Source organism: Sceloporus occidentalis, unplaced genomic scaffold (assembly GCF_023333645.1).
Source record: "Sceloporus occidentalis isolate IW3139 unplaced genomic scaffold, rSceOcc1.0.p SCAF_3, whole genome shotgun sequence".
NCBI classification, from domain to species: domain Eukaryota; kingdom Metazoa; phylum Chordata; class Lepidosauria; order Squamata; family Phrynosomatidae; genus Sceloporus; species Sceloporus occidentalis.
The window spans coordinates 210,077,877-210,095,903 of record NW_028316983.1 but is presented as its reverse complement, the minus strand read 5'-3'; the positions used below and the strand labels follow the sequence as shown (position 1 = coordinate 210,095,903).

Sequence of the window (18,027 nt, the reverse complement as noted above, 5' to 3'; positions counted from 1 at the left end):
TAATAATAATAATATGCTTTATTTATATACCGCTCTTCTGAGACCATCAAAGCAGTTCACAATGCCCTGCCATGCAAGAACACACAATCACACTCCTAAAAGATGGCCATCTAGTCTCTGTTTAAAACCTCCAAAAAAGGAGACTTCACCACACTCTGAGGCAGCTCATACTATTAGGATGTTTTTTCTAATGTTTAGGTGGAATTTCTTTTCCTGTCACTTAAATCCATTCTCTGTGTTCTAGTCTATGAAGCAACAGAAAACAAGCTTTCTCCATCTTCAAAATGACATTTTTTCAAATATTTAAAAATGGCTATCATGTCACTCTTTAACCTTCTCTTCCCAAGGTAAACATACTCATCTCCTTAAGCCACTCGGTATAGGGCATGGTTTCCAGATCTATTACCATTTTGGTCATCTGAACATGTTCCAGCTCAAATTAATTTATTAAATCTCGCCACCTTAACCTCAAAACCTGGAAAGCACAGGCCAAGATTTAGACAATAAACACAATGTATAACAATGTAACAGAATAAAGTGAAGCAGAGGATAAACACTCTCAACCCAACAAGTCTGAGTCAAACTACGGTTGCTGGGCCTAAAAAGCTTAGGTCAAGAGCCTCTGTGGACTATTTATATCCTGAGTGATTAGATACAGTACCAAGTCCTGAAAAGAAGTAGCTAATGTTTTCTTGCCTTACTACTGTGGCTGCAGAGGACAGTTACAGAAAATGAAGCAATGGGAGATGCCAGCAACTTCTCTATTTAGAGAGCTGATAGTAGAACGATGATGAGAAGATTTAGGTAAGGGAATTAAAACATTAGATTGTCCTCCCTGCCTATCTTGCCAATATTGTTTTTAAAATTTATTAGGTCTTCAGACTACTATTCCAAAGGTATAATTTTCTCTTGTGAGTTCTTGCTGAAGTAGGGCACTTTAGTTCTGGAGGTTAACAAAGCACAGCCCCTTTTTACAACCTGCAGTCTCATTTCTACCCCCTCTGCAAAACAAATCAAAGATCAATTCTGCAAAATAAATAAATAAGAGAGAGAGAGAGAGAGAGAGAGAGAGAGAGAGTTTCACTCTTCTTAGAGGCTTTAGGTATGGTAGCTTTGCAGCTGCTGAAGTCAGGGCCTCTCCAAGGCAAAAACAAAAACACCCCCTCTCCCCCCCCCCAAAAAAAAAACACCCCTAGGTAAAGTAAAAAGTAAAACCAGAAGTGACTGCATCATTACTTGCACTTTCCCCCCACATTCTGGGATGGGAAGGGCACTAAAATTGTTATCCATGCTATGGCTGTACAATCCATACAAGACTTTTCATTCATGAGTTCAGAAGGATAAGTTTAGATTGACCTGCTCTCCTTGAACTTATTCAACTTACAATATGGGTAAACAATCTTTGTCAACAGAGTTGTGGCCAGTTCTTGAACACAGCATCAGTGTTGTCCATATTGTGTAGCAGTAGCACCATATAAATTTACTTGGGTTTCACAGGGGCTCTCCAAACCGCCCCAAAGGGATGGGCTGTAGGTGCCCAGTTTCCCTTTGGAGGGACACTTCAGCAGCCAAACCGTGCAACGTCCCTCCAGACAAAAAAAAAACCCCGGTTCTTTTGGGCACACGGAAACAACGTCATCAGTGCGCTATTGGTGCACTGTGATGCATCCATGATGCAAGTGTGGCACCCAGAAGTGTGGATACGCCACAGTGCTGACATCATGCACATGTGCCACGTATGGACGGCACTACGTAAAGATGGAGCCGTCCATACGTGTTAGGGTTCTGGAGCGTGCAGATGCTCTGGAACCCTAAAATTGGCCCTCAATGACCTCAATATTATTGCTGTCCATGTACACAGCTTCCATGCTGTTTATACTCAGCCTGCATTATAACAGTTTTCTAGAATTTTCTTTACTACATTATTTTTTATCACAATATGGACAATTTCCCTTCACCTGGAGCCACCTAGAATGAAAATGAAGTGTGATTTTAAGGAAGCAATTTACTCCAGAATTCTCTCCTTGCACTGGCAACTAAAGAGACAGCTATTTCTTTAGCTTTGTATAAAAATGCATACAAAATATAATATGGGCTGTTTATCCTATTCAGTTATGAGGTCCCACTGGCCAAACTCATCATAAGGTTTGTAGCTGTTTGGATGTTTTGGAGACATGCCAAAGGATACCCTTTTGGAAAGGAATACCACTGATGGACAAATCAAGTATTTAAAATGAATGTTAAATTTTGGTTTTCTTTGCCTTCAAACACAGGACCCAGTTTTTCAAAAGCTAATGAACATCTAGCAGCATATATAATGTAGTTAACATGTTCAATACCCACTTGCTGTTAATAAAGAATGCCATATATTTCCTGTTTTATGCTAATAATGGGCCCAATCCAACCAAAGTCAGGTTTTCCTCTGAGCACAGCTGTAATCCTCAAAACAGTTGAGAAATGCATTTGAGGGAAGAGTGCTGGTATTGATTTCCCTGCAACAATATATCATTTAGATATATGTTGTAATGCAAAACACTATGAGGTGGCTTGGTCTTGAATGCTTAATCATGATATACAGTGGGTGCACCACATTGGCAGGCTAGCAATCCATGGATTTGACTGCCCACAGATCACCATGCCCCATATTATTAAATGTTATTGCATGCATGTGGGTGTGCACACATTGCCACCCATTGAATATTATGGGCTCTGATTATTCATAGTTGTTTGTGGGTTTTTCAGGCTATGTGGCCATGTTCCAGAGAAGTTTCTTCCTGACTTTTTGCCAGCATCTGTGGCTGGCATCTTTAGAGAATGTGAAGATGCCAGCCACAGATGCTGGCAAAACATCAAGAAGAAACTTCTCTGGAACATGGCCACATAGCCCGAAAAACCCACAAACAACTATGAATGCTGGTCATGAAAGCCTTCGACTTTACATCTGATCATTCATGTTTCTTCCCATCCATGGTTATGTATGTGGAACTGAACTCCCACAGATGGGAATGATCCCCTGTATTAGCCTTACAAAAGACATGAAAATGTATATATAATATACATACAAAGGGAAGGATCAATGCAGCTAATTTCATTTCTGGACTCTCCTTGAGAACATGGCTAAGAGGATTATCATGATGAGCACCCTCACTTTGCTACTAAATCACAGATAGGAACCTGGGATCATTTTCAGGTAGTGCATGTGTTTTTACTCTGAATTATGGGCTCAGAGCCTGAACAACTTGTGGTGAGGGTATCTGAAAGGCATCTCTTCGTATATGAGCCTGCCCAGAATTTGCGAATTTGCTCATAACCAATAGGAAGATTATTGGGAGCTGTTGGTGAGTATACAAGACAGAGGTGTTTTTTTCCCCCGCTCAATAGCAGCACCTTCTTTGTTAATCTCCATACAACTCTGGTTTACAGCCAGAACTATATTGTCTTCTGTGGCTTTTAGTCCTTAAATCCCAAAATTGGCTTTAACTGTATTTTTAAAAGTTATTTAAATTTAAAAAAAATATTTTAAAAGATTTTTAATCTAGTTTTTATGTGGTGTATATCACCTTGGGGCCCCAGAAGGTTATATAGATAAATCATGGTATTGCCTTCCCAAGCACCTGGCAATCAGATAAAGGAGACTGGTGAAGTAGGACTTATTCTGCTTCAGATATCAGGAGAATTTCCCATTTTGTGGCATAAAAAGCATTGTGAGAAGTTTGTAATATCTTGGACAGTGATGTCTCTTAACAAAGTGTGAATTGGAAAATTTTCAAAATCTTCTACCAATAATGATTACATGTTATCTTTTCCTATTTTTTAAATAAAACTTTAATTAAAAAAAACTCCTGCTATTTGAGTAACCATAAAATGTTAGGAATCTGTAAGCTATACAACTTTCCAAGATATCTTTCCCCACCACCAAGTTAAGTGGAGAACCAAGTAATAGTTTGGAAGTCTTAAAATGAGTTCGATGGTAGCATCATGGTTTACTTATCTGCTATCCATGCATACAAATTTCAGCCTTTTTCAATGAGTCACATCTAGGAATATTTATTTCTATATTTTATAATCTCTATTTATGTCAAAAATAAAACTAATAGCAGCTAAAAGTAATAAAATTAAAATAAAAAGAAATACAGTTAAGCAGTTAAAATATTACAAAGCAGATTAAAACTTAGTTAAAAGATACAGGTTGAATCTCCCTTACCCAGAATTCTGAACTCTGCTGGTGGAAATACAACAGAGCCAGGCTAGTCTTGCTCATCAGGAGGGAGCTGCAAAGCTTAAGAGCTATGCTTCTATGCTCCAAACCAAACTGCAGAAATAAACCAGTTTGAAACCACTTTAACTGCCCTGGCTCAGTGCTAGGGAATCCTGGGAATTGTAGTTTATTATGGCAACAGAGTTCTCCGACAGAGAAGGGTAAATGTCTCACAAAACTAAAGTTCCCATTATTGCCTAGTATAGAGCCAGGACAATAAAAGTGGTCTCAAACTGGATTATTTCTGCAGTATTTTTTGGACCTAAGGTAAGTAGAATCAGAGTGTCCCTTGGGGTTTTAAGACCTGGGCATGAAGAATATGGTCTCACCTAGTGAACAGTTTGATCTCAAGATTTCAGACAATTGGAAGTTTCCAAATATTTTTGAAATACAAGCCATTGTCACAGGGCTCTCTCCTGCTTTATCTGGTAATGTAGGCCCTCCAAGGACAAATGGGAAGAGTTCCTTTTTACATTATTGTTTCCAATCTTGACAACTGGAGGAACACTGTGGTACAAAAGAGATATGTTATGTGGATTTGTCCAATATTACCTTAGATTTTCTACATTACTGAGCAGGATGGGGATGGCAGCCAAGCCACAATGACTTTCTCACCACCATAAGTAATAGCAGAAGAAATCAAGATTTAGGAGGAACCCTAAGAGACAATCCTGTATAAAACTCTAGGATCAGTCTCTGCCATCTCTCTTTATAACATAGAAATATAAGAGTCCTTTGAAAGTTAACAAAGGCTTTTTAAATCTGGTATGCTGTTTTCCACAGTAACCAATAAAATAACTGTAAAGCTCACAAGCATGACATGTAGGCAAGAGCCCTTTCCTGCTGGTTCTCCTATGGAGAAGTATTCAGAAGGACTGGGAACACTGACCACACAGCTCTGATAATATTCTGCCCACAGTTGCTACTTATTTGTTTTGAGTCTCAATTTAAGCACATGTGCTAATGTTTTGTTAGTAATCAGACATCAGATCACCTCTCAAAAGCTACATTTCAAAACATAAATGTACCAGCACTTAATATAAGTAGAAACCTTATTCCCTCCCCCCCCCCCCCCATTATTATGTGAGAGTAGATGAACTGGTACAAGACACAACGTCTTTTCAATTGTGATGCCACAGAAACAAGGAAAATGCCTTATACTATGTCAGTCCCTTGGTCCTCTAGTCTAGTATTGTCAACATGAGTAGCAGCAGCTCTTTAGGATTTCAGGCAACATTCTTTCTTAGCCCTACTTGAAGATCCTTGATATTCCTGTTGTCTCCAATCCAAGCATTAACCAGGTTTGAAGCTACTTAGCTTCTGAAATCACATGAGGTTGGATTGTGTACAAGATGGAAGCATCTCAAGAATTGTGCTATCCCTGTAGAGATCGGTTTTTTGCATTCTATATTTTGGGACAAGCTACACAAGTAATTAAATAAACAATATACAGTGAATCCTTGTTATCCGCTGGGGTTTGGTTCCAGGCCCCCCCGTGGATAACAAAATCAGTGGATGCTCTAGTCCCATTAAATATAATGGCATACCAAAACGGTGCTTCATATATAAAATGGAAAATCAAGATTTTCTATTTGGAATACACACACACACACACACACACACACACTGTATTTTCCAGCGTATAAGACGACTGGGCGTATAAGACGACCCCCAACTTTTCCAGTTAAAATATAGAGTTTGTGATATACTTGCTGTATATGACTACCCCTCTTCCAATGCACACCAAATAAAAATTAAAAAAACATCAGATTTGATTTCAATATGGTAATTTTAATTCAAATGCTTATGACATGCAGATACTTAGCAGGAAAACTTGCTTATGACATGCAGATACTTAGCAGGAAAACTTGCTTGGATTGGTCAGCTCTCCCTGCCTGCCCAGCCCTCCCTGTCTCCAAGACTATCAGAGCGGTACTGCAAACACGGCTCTTTTTTCCATATCCCGGGTGTTCCGGACACCTGAAGCTTGCTCCGCCCTTCAGTTATATATGCAGTGACTGCAGATTCTCCAGTCTGGCTTGGAAGTTTCAGCACCTGCCCTATAAGATGACACCCAGTGTATAAGACGATCACTGACTTTTGAGAAGATTTTCCTGGGTTAAAAAGTAGTCATATATGCCAGAAAATACAGTATATTAATATTTTCAAACTGTGTATGCTCAAATCCACGTATATAAAAATCTTTGTATAAGGAGGGCCAACTGTATAAGTAAACAATAACTGAATACTCTTTAGCCTTATAGTCATGCAAGTGTGGGAAAGACATTTCTCCAGGCAGGATCTTGCTTGCTCAGATGATGTAAGCAAGTACCACAGGGCTCTGTGGCCAAATTTCTGCACTTTCATTTTTCAAATTCAGCTCGACTGTTTGGTTAAAATATTAAAGAACTTCTAGTTCATCCAAAATTCAACTTCGTACTATATAATATAGAAACTGCTGTTGGCATAATTTATTATCTTCTTCCAAAATATACTATCTCTTCTTCAAATTACTGCAACTCATCTCATGTGCAAGATTACTGTTGTCTGGTGAGCATCTTTTTTATCCAGAAGGGTACTGCTAGAGCTGCTTCCACTACTGCAGGTATCATAACAGGAACCATATTTTTTAAAATTCGAATGAAAAGCCAGTATTTTGAAATACTACAGACTGCTTGTCTCCTTGGGCTTCTGCTGGGGGACTGTAAGTTATTTCAATAGCTTTTCTCACTTAATAGTGTTGCTATAAAGTATTGTGTCAAAAATAACACAGAATCCTAAATAAAGGCAGATAGATATCAATCAAGTGGCATTTAGAATCTCTGACAAGGAGAACAATATCTTCAGGAGCATTTGAGCATGGAAGGCGGGCATGAGAAGTGAATCTGTTCCAGCAAATCATTCTGAAGTAGCAAAAAAGGACAGTAATAAGACCAAAATTCCAGACCATAAAAATGATTCTCAAAAATGAATTCAATTAGCTGTACTCAAAAGCTCTTCTACTGTCTTCTCTTCTACTAGAAAGCTAATTCCAGGTTAGATGTTTCTTCAGATCAACATGTGGAAGGGCAAAGGGGCAGCAATGGATTTAGGCATGGGATTTAAACATGGCATGTATGGCAACCCAATAAAATAGAAATATAAGAGAGATATGTACACAGGCTTCAATTTAGAACTGTAGGACCTACACAGATCTTCATTGACCTGTGTATTCTCTCAAAAATTTAAAATCTGCAGTCATACTTGATGTTAAATATATAAACAAAGAATTGGAATTTCATTATGTAGAGAAAGGCAATATTACTGCCTATTTGATATGCTCACTTTATGGGCTTTTGTACTATATTAACTCTGATATTGAGTTATGAATTAAGAAGTTCCCTGGTTCAAGTCTCACCTAGGCAATAAGCATTTCACCTTTGGCAATCAGCTACCCTGAAGCTCAAGATTACTACCCAAACAATGCAGGGATAATTGTCCTTACTTTTCTTAAAGTAGCATAGAATCACACAGAGTTGCCCCTGTTGTTGGACTGGAACTCCCAGCATCCTTAGTCATGCTGAAGAATTCTGGGAGTTTCAGCAACACCTGGAAGACTACATAATTCTTGCCCATGCATTAAAACTTCCCCTGCTGCAAAATACCTGCTGCATCCTTTGAACACCAATAAATCTTTTGCACCAGTGTCTCATCTTGGACGATGGACATGCTTGAATCCATTTCAGTGTGGTAGCTCTGATCAACCCTCAGCCCAAAGACAAATGTCATAGACAGATTTTCAACAGGGCCCTCTTGTGCATCCCATCATACTAGATTGGGGAGTACATGGGACAAGATGTTTGCCAGAGCAACACCTTGATTGTGGACCTCCTTCATGAGGGAAGTCAGGTGAGTGCCATGCTTGCTGAGCTTCCTTTGGGCAACAAACCTATACCAAGTTCCTGTATGGTGTATTGGACTGGGAATTGGAAGGAATAGATTCAAATAACCACTGAGCCATGAAAGGTACTGGAGGAGCCTGAGACAGTTGTTTTTCATTCCCTCAGCCTGACCTAAGAAGGAAAGTCAAGTGTCCTTGATCTCTTTGTAAGAAAGGCAGTATAGAAATGTAATAAATATGTGCATAAATAAACAAACAAATAAACATCATTTCATTTGATCTTTGAAACTGGTTTTAAATCTATTTTTAATTGTTTTTAATTTGTCACTAAAGATTGTTGGCTGTTTTAAATGTTTTTAAAATTAAAATCTGTTTTTAAAGAGTTTGCTTTTGTATGTCTTTATTTTCCTTTGCTTTAGGAATCTTGGTGGACAGAAAAGGGATAAATAAATTGTTTAAATAAACAAATAAATACTAAATGCATTTCTGTGATTTTTGTATTTTTTTTGTAATGCAAAGCAGCCATTCATCCTTCAGGCTGGATGGAGAATTAAGTTGTGGGAGAGGCAAGAGGAGGGACTGAATGGATGAACAGCTGATATAAAAAAGGAGTACACAACCTCTACTTTTTCTTTCTGCTCCTTCTGAAGTTACATCTGTCTGCTTTCCATTTACAAAAAACTGGTTGGAAAACAATCAAGGCACCTCACAAAATATTTAATCTGGCACTTAGTAGCACTTTTTATCTGAACCACACATTTTTTTGCATGGTTAATAGTATAGTGGTTGATTATATCAATACTAGTTTTAATGCATGGCATATAATATTTGTGAGAATAAAATCCATACTTTGTACATTCCATACAAATGTAGATTTTCATGGTAGTAGAGAGATCACAAAACAAACATTTAGAACATAGAAGCAACATTTTAAGTTGAAACAACAACACAAGAACAATCATATTTTACCAGTTAGATAGAGTTGAATGGTATGCTCTAGTATTAGAGCCAGATTTAATATCTATTAGAAACTAGCACATATAGATTAAAGTCAAGAGCCCAGTTTTCCTAACTCTTGATATATGAGAGGCAACTCCACCCCCTGAAATAAAATTGAAGGCATATTTAATTCTTATATTCATGATATTACATATATAGGACAAGAGGCTTCTTCTTACTGTGGAATGTCAGAGTTAATATTGCATGAGGGTAAATCTCTTCCATTTCAACAGTAACTTTTTGCAAGTGGTAAATATGTATCACTGATAAACACAAATGATCAACACTACTTTCACATGACCATAGCCAGGCTATTCCAACAATATCACTGCAACAGACGTACAAAACTACAGCATATGAGAAGAAACCAACTTCAATGAAAACAAGAAGGACCAATGGGCAAATAGTGTCCTTAAACATGGAGAAGTGAAAATTAAGAGGAGACAGTTGGAGTAAGGAGGTTATGTGGTGTTACTTTTATTTTCATTAGATATACATAAAGGCAAGTACAAGAAAAATGTATAAATGTACAAAAATATTAGATTCTGTATTCTTCATAAACACAGGAACAGAACGAAGTTACTACAAGGGTCACAAAAATATCATGAAGAGAAGACAACATTTATGATTATAAAGTGGATTTTATTTTATCTATTTTTTGTATTAATTAATAAAGATTGTATTAAAAAAAGAAAACAAGAATGACTGCAATATATGACAGCACCCCAAAGACAATAAGTAGAAATGTCTAAATCAACACAGAGGTAGCATCAATATGTGCTCTGCAAGATGTTCTGCAAACATTTTCAGTTCCATTTTGAGCACTTATCCATTGTTTTGGCGGAGCTGTTTGCAAGGGGTTGGTCTCAGGACCTTAAGAAAGAGGAAAGGTTTATATTGGTGTAGTACAGATGCGCCAAATGCAGCATGCTGGTAGGGTACTGGGGTTAAGGGACCGCGCGGCAACCATAAGGTCCCTAACCCTAGTACAGTGCAGCACCGTAACAATGGCTGCACCTTGTGTATATGGGCACTGCCATTGTTATGTGACGGATGCATAGCACCCACACATCACACCACACTTGTGACATCACGAGTGCACCGTTGGCACACTTGGATGTCACAATGGTGGTGCAAAAAGAACCTGCTTTTCGCGGGTTCTTTTTCCTCTGCAGGGAAGCCACGGTTTGGTGGCTGCAGTTGGCAGGCCTCTCTTTTTGTGAGGTCTGTACCGCACCATAGTTTCAGCTGCCATATTTATCTATTTAATCGAACTTGTGAGGTTCATCTTCATGTTATAATATTTCACATCTGAATGTCTTCTAAAAACTCTGAATGTTTTTGCTTCAATTATTTATCATTGTCCCCTTTTAGGGCCTTTTTAGCAACATGAAAATCAGTAATAATGTCTACAGAGCAAGTACAGGGAAAGTAAAACCTAGCAACACCAATTCTCCATGAACTGTGCAGATATTCCAATGCAAGCCAATACAGGCCCTATTAAAATTAATGGGGGTCATGTGACTGAACCTCCCTAAGAACCAGACCTAAAAGATCTGCATTTAATTTTTGATTTAAAATAGAAATGAAAAGTATTATGTGGCAATGATAATGCCCCATTGGCCTGTCACCTGTACATTTTTAGTATAATTCAAAGGTTTCTTTGATAAAAACAATCCTTTCAACCACAGAAGCAACTTTTGCATTAGAAGTTCAGGGTCATGTGGATAGTTTAATTAGTATTACAAATCTAAGTAACATTTTCAACTTAATACTAAAACGAGCTGTAGTATCTGCAATTTACCCCATAGCTATAATTTTAAACTTAAACAGCCACAAGGAATTCAATCAATACAATATTTCTCATAACAGTGAATTGGCCCGACTACTTAAATCAGAGTTTTAAAAAATGATTGTCTATTAACAGAATATTAATAAACCATTATGTAAAATTAGATTTTGAGGAACATATTTAATATGATGGCTTGCTAGTGAAGCTTGGTTTCAGGATATATGTATCTTTACAGAACAATGCTTTGTGCAATATTTATGCCATTAAAAGTGGTAAACAAAGTTTCCATTGTTATTTTTATATCATTATAAGGGCTATGTTTTATTAATGTGAGTTATTTGTTCATATAATTATTGAATGTCTAATGAGCCTATGAGAGCATTTGTCATTGCCACCCTTTGGGGCTGAGAAACTGTCACTTGCCCAAGGCCACCCAGTGGGTTTACCAATCCTAAAAACAAACCTGCACAGCATTAAAAGCCCAACACTAATTAGTTTGTAAAAACTTGACAGCACAGAGATTTTTGACCTGCCCTCGGAAGGACAACAAAGACAAGGTCATCCTGGCCTCTCTAGGGAGGGAGTTCCAAAGTCTGGAAGCACCCACTGAGAAGGCCTTTTCCCTTGTTCCCACCAAATGAGACTGAGAGGGTGGTGGGATTGTCTGGAGGACCTTCTCTCAATCCTACCATCCTCTCACGCTCATTTAGTGGGAACAAGGGAGATGGTCTTCTCCGTGGGTACTTCCAGACAATGAAAAGAAGAAAACCTGAAGAAGCCAGTGGTGTCCCTGCCAGGAGTGTCACTCAGTGCAGTAAAGTGGTATTTCTGGGGTGGGACCAAAAAGGCACACATCCTTGCTGTGGTGGCATATAGAATGGCAATGTGGCAGTGAGGTAGGGGCATGCTCAACCCTCTCAGCAGCCTCCTACCTTCCAAGACCTGTGTGGACCCAGAAAGACAGGACCCAGAAAGCAGCTGTCTGCTCTCCCCATGGTGTATTACCCCACCAGGTGACACCCCCCTCTGGGGTATAACTTGGTGTGGTCTGTACCACTGCATCCCCTAGTGATGCCAATGCTCCATGCACTGGTGGTTGACAAGCTATGGAGAAGTATAAGTCTTTGTACTCTAAAACAGTGGTTGTCAACATTTCTGATGCCGCGACCCTTTAATACAGTTCCTCATGTTGTGGTGACCCCCAACCATAAAATTGCAGTGTCTGAGTTCCTAAGACCATCGGAAATACGTGTTTTCAAATGGTTTTAGGCAACCCCTGTGAAAGGGTCATTTGACCCCCAAAGAGGTCGCACCCCACAGGTTGAGAACCGCTGCTCTAAAAGGAAATAATCAAAACTTCAACAAGAACGACCAAATCCTGTGCACTTCTAGGATATAATAATAATAATAATAATAATAATAATAATAATAATAATAATAATATATGAAGTGCTGGAGGCATTCAGGCAAGAAACGTTCAAGTAATTCCTATTGTTCACATTGTTCACAGAGAGAACTTGCAAGTTAATGTATGTCTGTATGTTCCTTTAAGTCACCTGTTGACTTATGGCAACCCCATACATTTCATAGGGTATGCTTTGGCAAAGAATACTCAGGAGTGTTTTGCCAATTTCTTCCTATGGACCATACCCTCTAACATTTAAAGTGAGAAGAGGAGAGAGAAACTGGGATATTTTAAAAGCACCTGAACAGGATGAGAGGTGATTAATCAGGAGTGTCCTTTCCAAATCAGGACTGTTGGAGGGTATGTATTGAATACCATTTTGAAATCTGGCATACCATTAAAGTCAGAGCTGCTCTTGTCAAAGTGTGAAATTCTCTTTGTGGAACTTATTCAGCAGCCCAGCCTGGTTTAGACATGAAGAGAAGTGTAGGAGAAGCATGACGTCAACAGACAGGATACAACTGATCATTAATAAGTATAATGCACTTTCTCTAAGAGGAATATATCTGCACTATACAGTTATAGCAGTTTGATGTCACTTTAACTGTTAAGGCTGCATGTAATGGAATCCTGGTATTTGTAATTTATTGAGAGCACTCTAGTGTACTCTCCAGAATTATATAATTAGAGCTCTGTAGCAGAGAATTCCTGTATGACTGCCAACATAGCACAGTGGTTTGTGTGTTGGACTATGACTCTGGAGACCAGGGTTTAAATTCTTGCTCAGACATGGAAACCCATTTGGTAACCTTGCACAAATGTCTCAGCCTCTGAGGAAAGCATAAGCAAACCCTCTCTGAACAAATCTTGTCAAGAAAACCCTATGATAGGTTTGCCTGAGGGTCATCCTAAGTTGGAAGCAGCTTGAAGGTACACAACAACAAAGCAGAAATTCCAAGCAACTAAACGTCCAATAATTCCATAAAATGGAACCAAGATGGATAAAGTGGTATCTAATTGCTATGAATTGTTGTGTAGACACATTCTAGCAAGGGATATTAAGGTAAATGGGAAGCAAAGACAGGAAACAAACTTTCATACCATATGTGATTTCCATAATATAAACTGCAGCATTCACTGTATATTTAAGGCAAAAATAAGGTAAATTATCACCATGGTTGTAAGGAGAATCAGGAGCTGGACACTGTCCAACTTAAAGATTATGAATGTTTTGTGGGAAGAGAAAAAGATGGAAGAAGGATTGGAAAAGTGTCTTAAGGTTCAAAGTGATCAATGACACTGTGGTACAAAAAGCAGTGTGCCCAAGCTCTGGTAGTGACAAAGAACAATGTGTCCAAGCTCTGGTAGTGGCTAGGCCTCACCAGATCTAAGCCAAGGTCTTGTGTGCAGAGCTATAATATTTCCATATTGTGATATGTGAACCATGTCTCTGGGGTTTCTTCATGAAATCCATAATATGGTTGCTGTTTCTCTTTTAAGGACTTCTAGACCTGTAGCTTCAACATCACCTTCATGTGAAGACTTCAATAGATGATGATAGACTGTTAAAGATGCTTGCTGTGTTGTTGTTGTGTGCCTTCAAGTTGTTTCTGACATATTGCAACCCTAAGGTGAACTTATCATGGGGTCTTCTTGGCATGTTTCTTCAGAGGGGGTTTGCCATTCCCATCCCCAGAGGCTGAGAGAGTGTGACTTGCTACAGGGCCAAACCAGGGTTCAAACCATGTTCTCCAGATTCATAGACTAATGCTTTATGTGAAGACTGAAGCAGATGATGATAGACTGTTAAAGATGCTTAGTAATGTACCAAACTTAATCAGTTGGCAACATAAATGCCTTAAAATTTTGTTTTGTTTCATTCGCCATTGTTTTACAAGAGAGAGTTGGGAGCTTTAAATGTTCCTACAAGGAAGGTTCGGGTTAGACATATATACTTCCAATAGGCAGTTTTAAACTCAATGGTCAGAATGGTCATGCAAAAATATTAAAGGAAAATTAAGTGTATGCATAAAAACAAAAGCAAATTACTTTGATTATAACTTTTCAGCATCTGCCCCAAATGTTCACTAATGATGCCCTTAAGTGGCACTATGGGAGCAGCAAAGTTAAAAGGTGGAAAACATCAGGATTTTTTTAAAGCCCTTATACTGTTTAAAACAACGGATAACTACAATCACTAATTCAATTAAAAAAGCTGTAATAGAAGTCCATCTGTGAGTTCACTTTGCCTTTGGGGAAGGTCTAATTTGAGCTGGCCACTAATGAAAGCTTTACATGACTATTTAGATGACTACTAAGGAAAAACTGAGAAGTTACCACAGCAACCTCAGCAATGCTTTGTAGTATTTTCCCCCCACTGGTGGTTTAATATTAATCTTAAATTACTCTCTAAGACCCAATTTTATTTTGCAACTGTCAGAAAAAGACTTTAGTTTAAAGGATTAAAAGGAATCTTCATTCTTTCAAAATGTTATCCTTTATATTAATGGACAAAAGATCAACCATGTACCTAATACTAAAACTGAGAGAGAAAGAGAGAGATGGTTGATGTGATGAATTGCATTCTCTCAATGAATTGTGAGAATTTAAGGTTGAATTACCAGGCTTCAAAAGACAAAGAAGAGGAAGAGGAAGAGGAAGAACAAGGCTATATCTACATTGCAAAATTAATGCAGTTTGACACCAATGCTCTGGAATTCTGGGATTTATAGTTTTCTGAGATATTTAGCTTTCTTTGTCACAGAACTCTGGTGCCACAACTAACTGCAAATCTCAGGATTCCATAGGATGAATCCATGACAGTTAAACTGGTGTCAAACTGCATTAATTGTGCAATGTGGCATCAGCCAAAAAAGAAGAAATCATGTTAAGAAAAATACAGAAGGAACAGTGGAAACTAATGAATGGATAATGAATCCCCAGATGAAAGAATATGACATGAAGAGTTCCTAATTTTGAGACATTTCCTCAAATGGACCAATAATCCATGGTAGAGTCTCTTTCTTGGGAGGTTTTCAAACAGGCTGAATGATCTTCTATTGGGAGTACTTTGATTGTGTCTTCCTGCCTGGTAGGGGTTTGGACTGGATGACCAACCATAACAGGAACATAGACTTTTGATTCTATGATTTTAATCGACAGTATTAAAGTAATCATAGGCCCAGTACAGACCTCCCAAAAAGGCCAAACCATGCAGCTTCCCTGTAGAGAAAAAAGAACCCGTGAAAAGCGGGTTCTTTTTGTGCCGTGCTTGTGACACCTGAGTGCACAAATGGTGCACTTGTGATGTCACAATGGCGGCACCCGTACACAAAGGTTGCCGCCATTATGACAGCAACGTGCCGTACTAGGGTTAGGGACTGTATGGTTGCCGTGTGATCCCTTAACCCTAGTATGCTGCCAGCACGGCGCATTTGGCCCATCTGGACTGGGCCATACTTTAATGACATGCCCTAAATCCAATACAACCTGTTAAGAGTATATAGAAAAACCTGGAACCGTTGTGCTAGCTACTGGCTCATACTCTTGTTTAATTAAAGTTGTGTTTTATGCCAATTCTCAGTCCTTGAAGTGTGCATTTATAGACCCTAGAATATTATAAACCAAAGCTTGTCAAAGCTTAATATGTGCATGGATCTAAGTAAGCCTGGTCCCACCTCAGGTTTATATATGTTTTTAAAAATTAGCCTATATATGATCCTAACACCATGTTGAAAGCAGCCCTCCATGGTTAGCAGCATATTTATCCAGGAAGATGGAAACAAAACTATACTCACTGTAAGCTAGAGAAACTGGCCATATTTCTTTAAGGTGTCTTCCATGATGTGATGGCAGTGCTAATCTATACTCCCCCCTCCCCCCCCCCCAGTCCATGTTTGTGTGAAATTAAGTTCATCCCTAGTAAACATGGGTTATCCAGAAAGGATCTTAAGCAGATGCTGCCAACTGGAGAAAACCATTTTCCAAATAAGCAAGAACCAAGAGTAAAATTGTTGAATTTGATAATTCATGTAGTTGATTGTTGCTGCATTTTTACTTTAATTTTAAATTAATTTCGATACTGTCTTAGAGGATTTGCTAATTATGGGTGTCTGTACATATTTTAAATTTTAAAAAATGAATAAAGATTCAGAGACAAGGTTGGTGTCCATTTTAATCAGGTAAGTTTAATAATCTGGTTTTCAGATTTCAAGAATATGCAAAGACATTAAGAAAAAATGGAACATGTGAGCAGAGGGAGTAGCCTGGCATCACCTCACCACAGTTTAAAGAAGACAGCATCTTCTGTGTTCACAGCCCCCGTACGATCAGAAAACTTGATTTTCAGTGTTCCACATCATAGGAAAGGTCCCCACATCTAACTGAGGTTCTCCTTTTGGGACTACTGCTGTATTCCTTAAGTGAAGCAGTAAGGATAACTTGCTTGCCCTGCTCACACTTTTAATTTAACCTCTTACTGAATGTTTGAACTGCTTCTGGAAGTCCAGTTTCTGGTGTCATTGACAGATCAGTCTGTAAGGAAGGAACAGTGCAGCTGTGGGCAGTGGTGGCGCTAGGATTAGTAACACCTCGATGCAGTAATGCAGTTAACCCCCCCCCCCCTCCAAATTACCTGGCTGGCACACTCCACCTGCTCCCCTCCACCAGCCAGACCACCTCTGTTATGGCAATGAGATGTGTCTGTTGACACCTAACAGCTTATTCCAAATCTGGCACAGCTACACGCTGTGTACACCAATAGTGGCAGCTGATGGGGAGGATAGAAAGGCTGCCACATGGCAGCCTGTTTCATCTGGGTTTGGCACAGCTACTTGCCCAGCAGCCACACAGGGCCCAGAAAACACTGCACCCCCATACCAGCTGATGGGGAGAGGTGCCCACAGCTTGTTCCAGATTTGACACAGTTGTTGGGTGAACAAACAGGAGGTGACACGCTTTCTTACTCGCTCAGGAGTTGTGACCCTCCTGGAAGGTCCTGCTAGGCAACAGTAGCACCCCAGCCTCACCAGCAGCCACAGCCAATGGGCCGCAGTGGCACCCTGGCAGGCAATGGAGGGCAATGAGATGTGTGTTTTGGGACGGACAGGAGTGACCATCCCCCTGAGGTGACACCTGGTGCAGTCCACACACCCCTAGTGACATCCCTGGCTGTGGTCTTCTAGATCAGTGGTTCCCAAACCTTTGTCCTCCAGATGTTTTGAACTTCAGATCCCTGAATTTCAGAATGTTGCCACATTGGCTGGGGCTTCTGGGATCTGAAGTCTGAAACACCTAGAGGACTACAGTTTGGGAATCACTGCTCTGGATGATTTGGGCTACAACTCTTCTGTCCCTTTGCTATTGGCAATATTGGCTTATGTTTCTAAGCATTGGCATTCAGAACAAAGCTTCCAAACCTTCACCCTATGGTATTGCCTATAAACAGGTCCATAATATTAATTCACACAAATGAGTATAATTGATTCAGTTCTTGATATAAATAAAGTGGAAGTTACTACTTGATTACCAAATGCTATCTTTCATTCTCCAACAGTGCAATCCTATACAGATCTATTCAGACATAAACCTTGCTAAATTTGGTGGGAATTAATTTCAGGTAAGTATGTATAGGTTTACTATCTAAATTTTATCATATAGATTGTAAATGTAAGTACTGACAATGTTCTCTATTT

General features: G+C 39.1%; 1 long non-coding RNA gene across 1 annotated transcript in view; it reads left to right on the top strand.

Moving 5' to 3' along the window:
• LOC149317431 (uncharacterized) overlaps positions 1-18,027 on the top strand; it is a 64,816-nt gene that overhangs the window by 46,479 nt on the left and 310 nt on the right. The window contains exon 3 of the long non-coding RNA XR_016280633.1: positions 17,889-17,951. This is a non-coding gene — a long non-coding RNA (uncharacterized LOC149317431). The remainder of the gene's footprint in view (positions 1-17,888; positions 17,952-18,027) is intronic.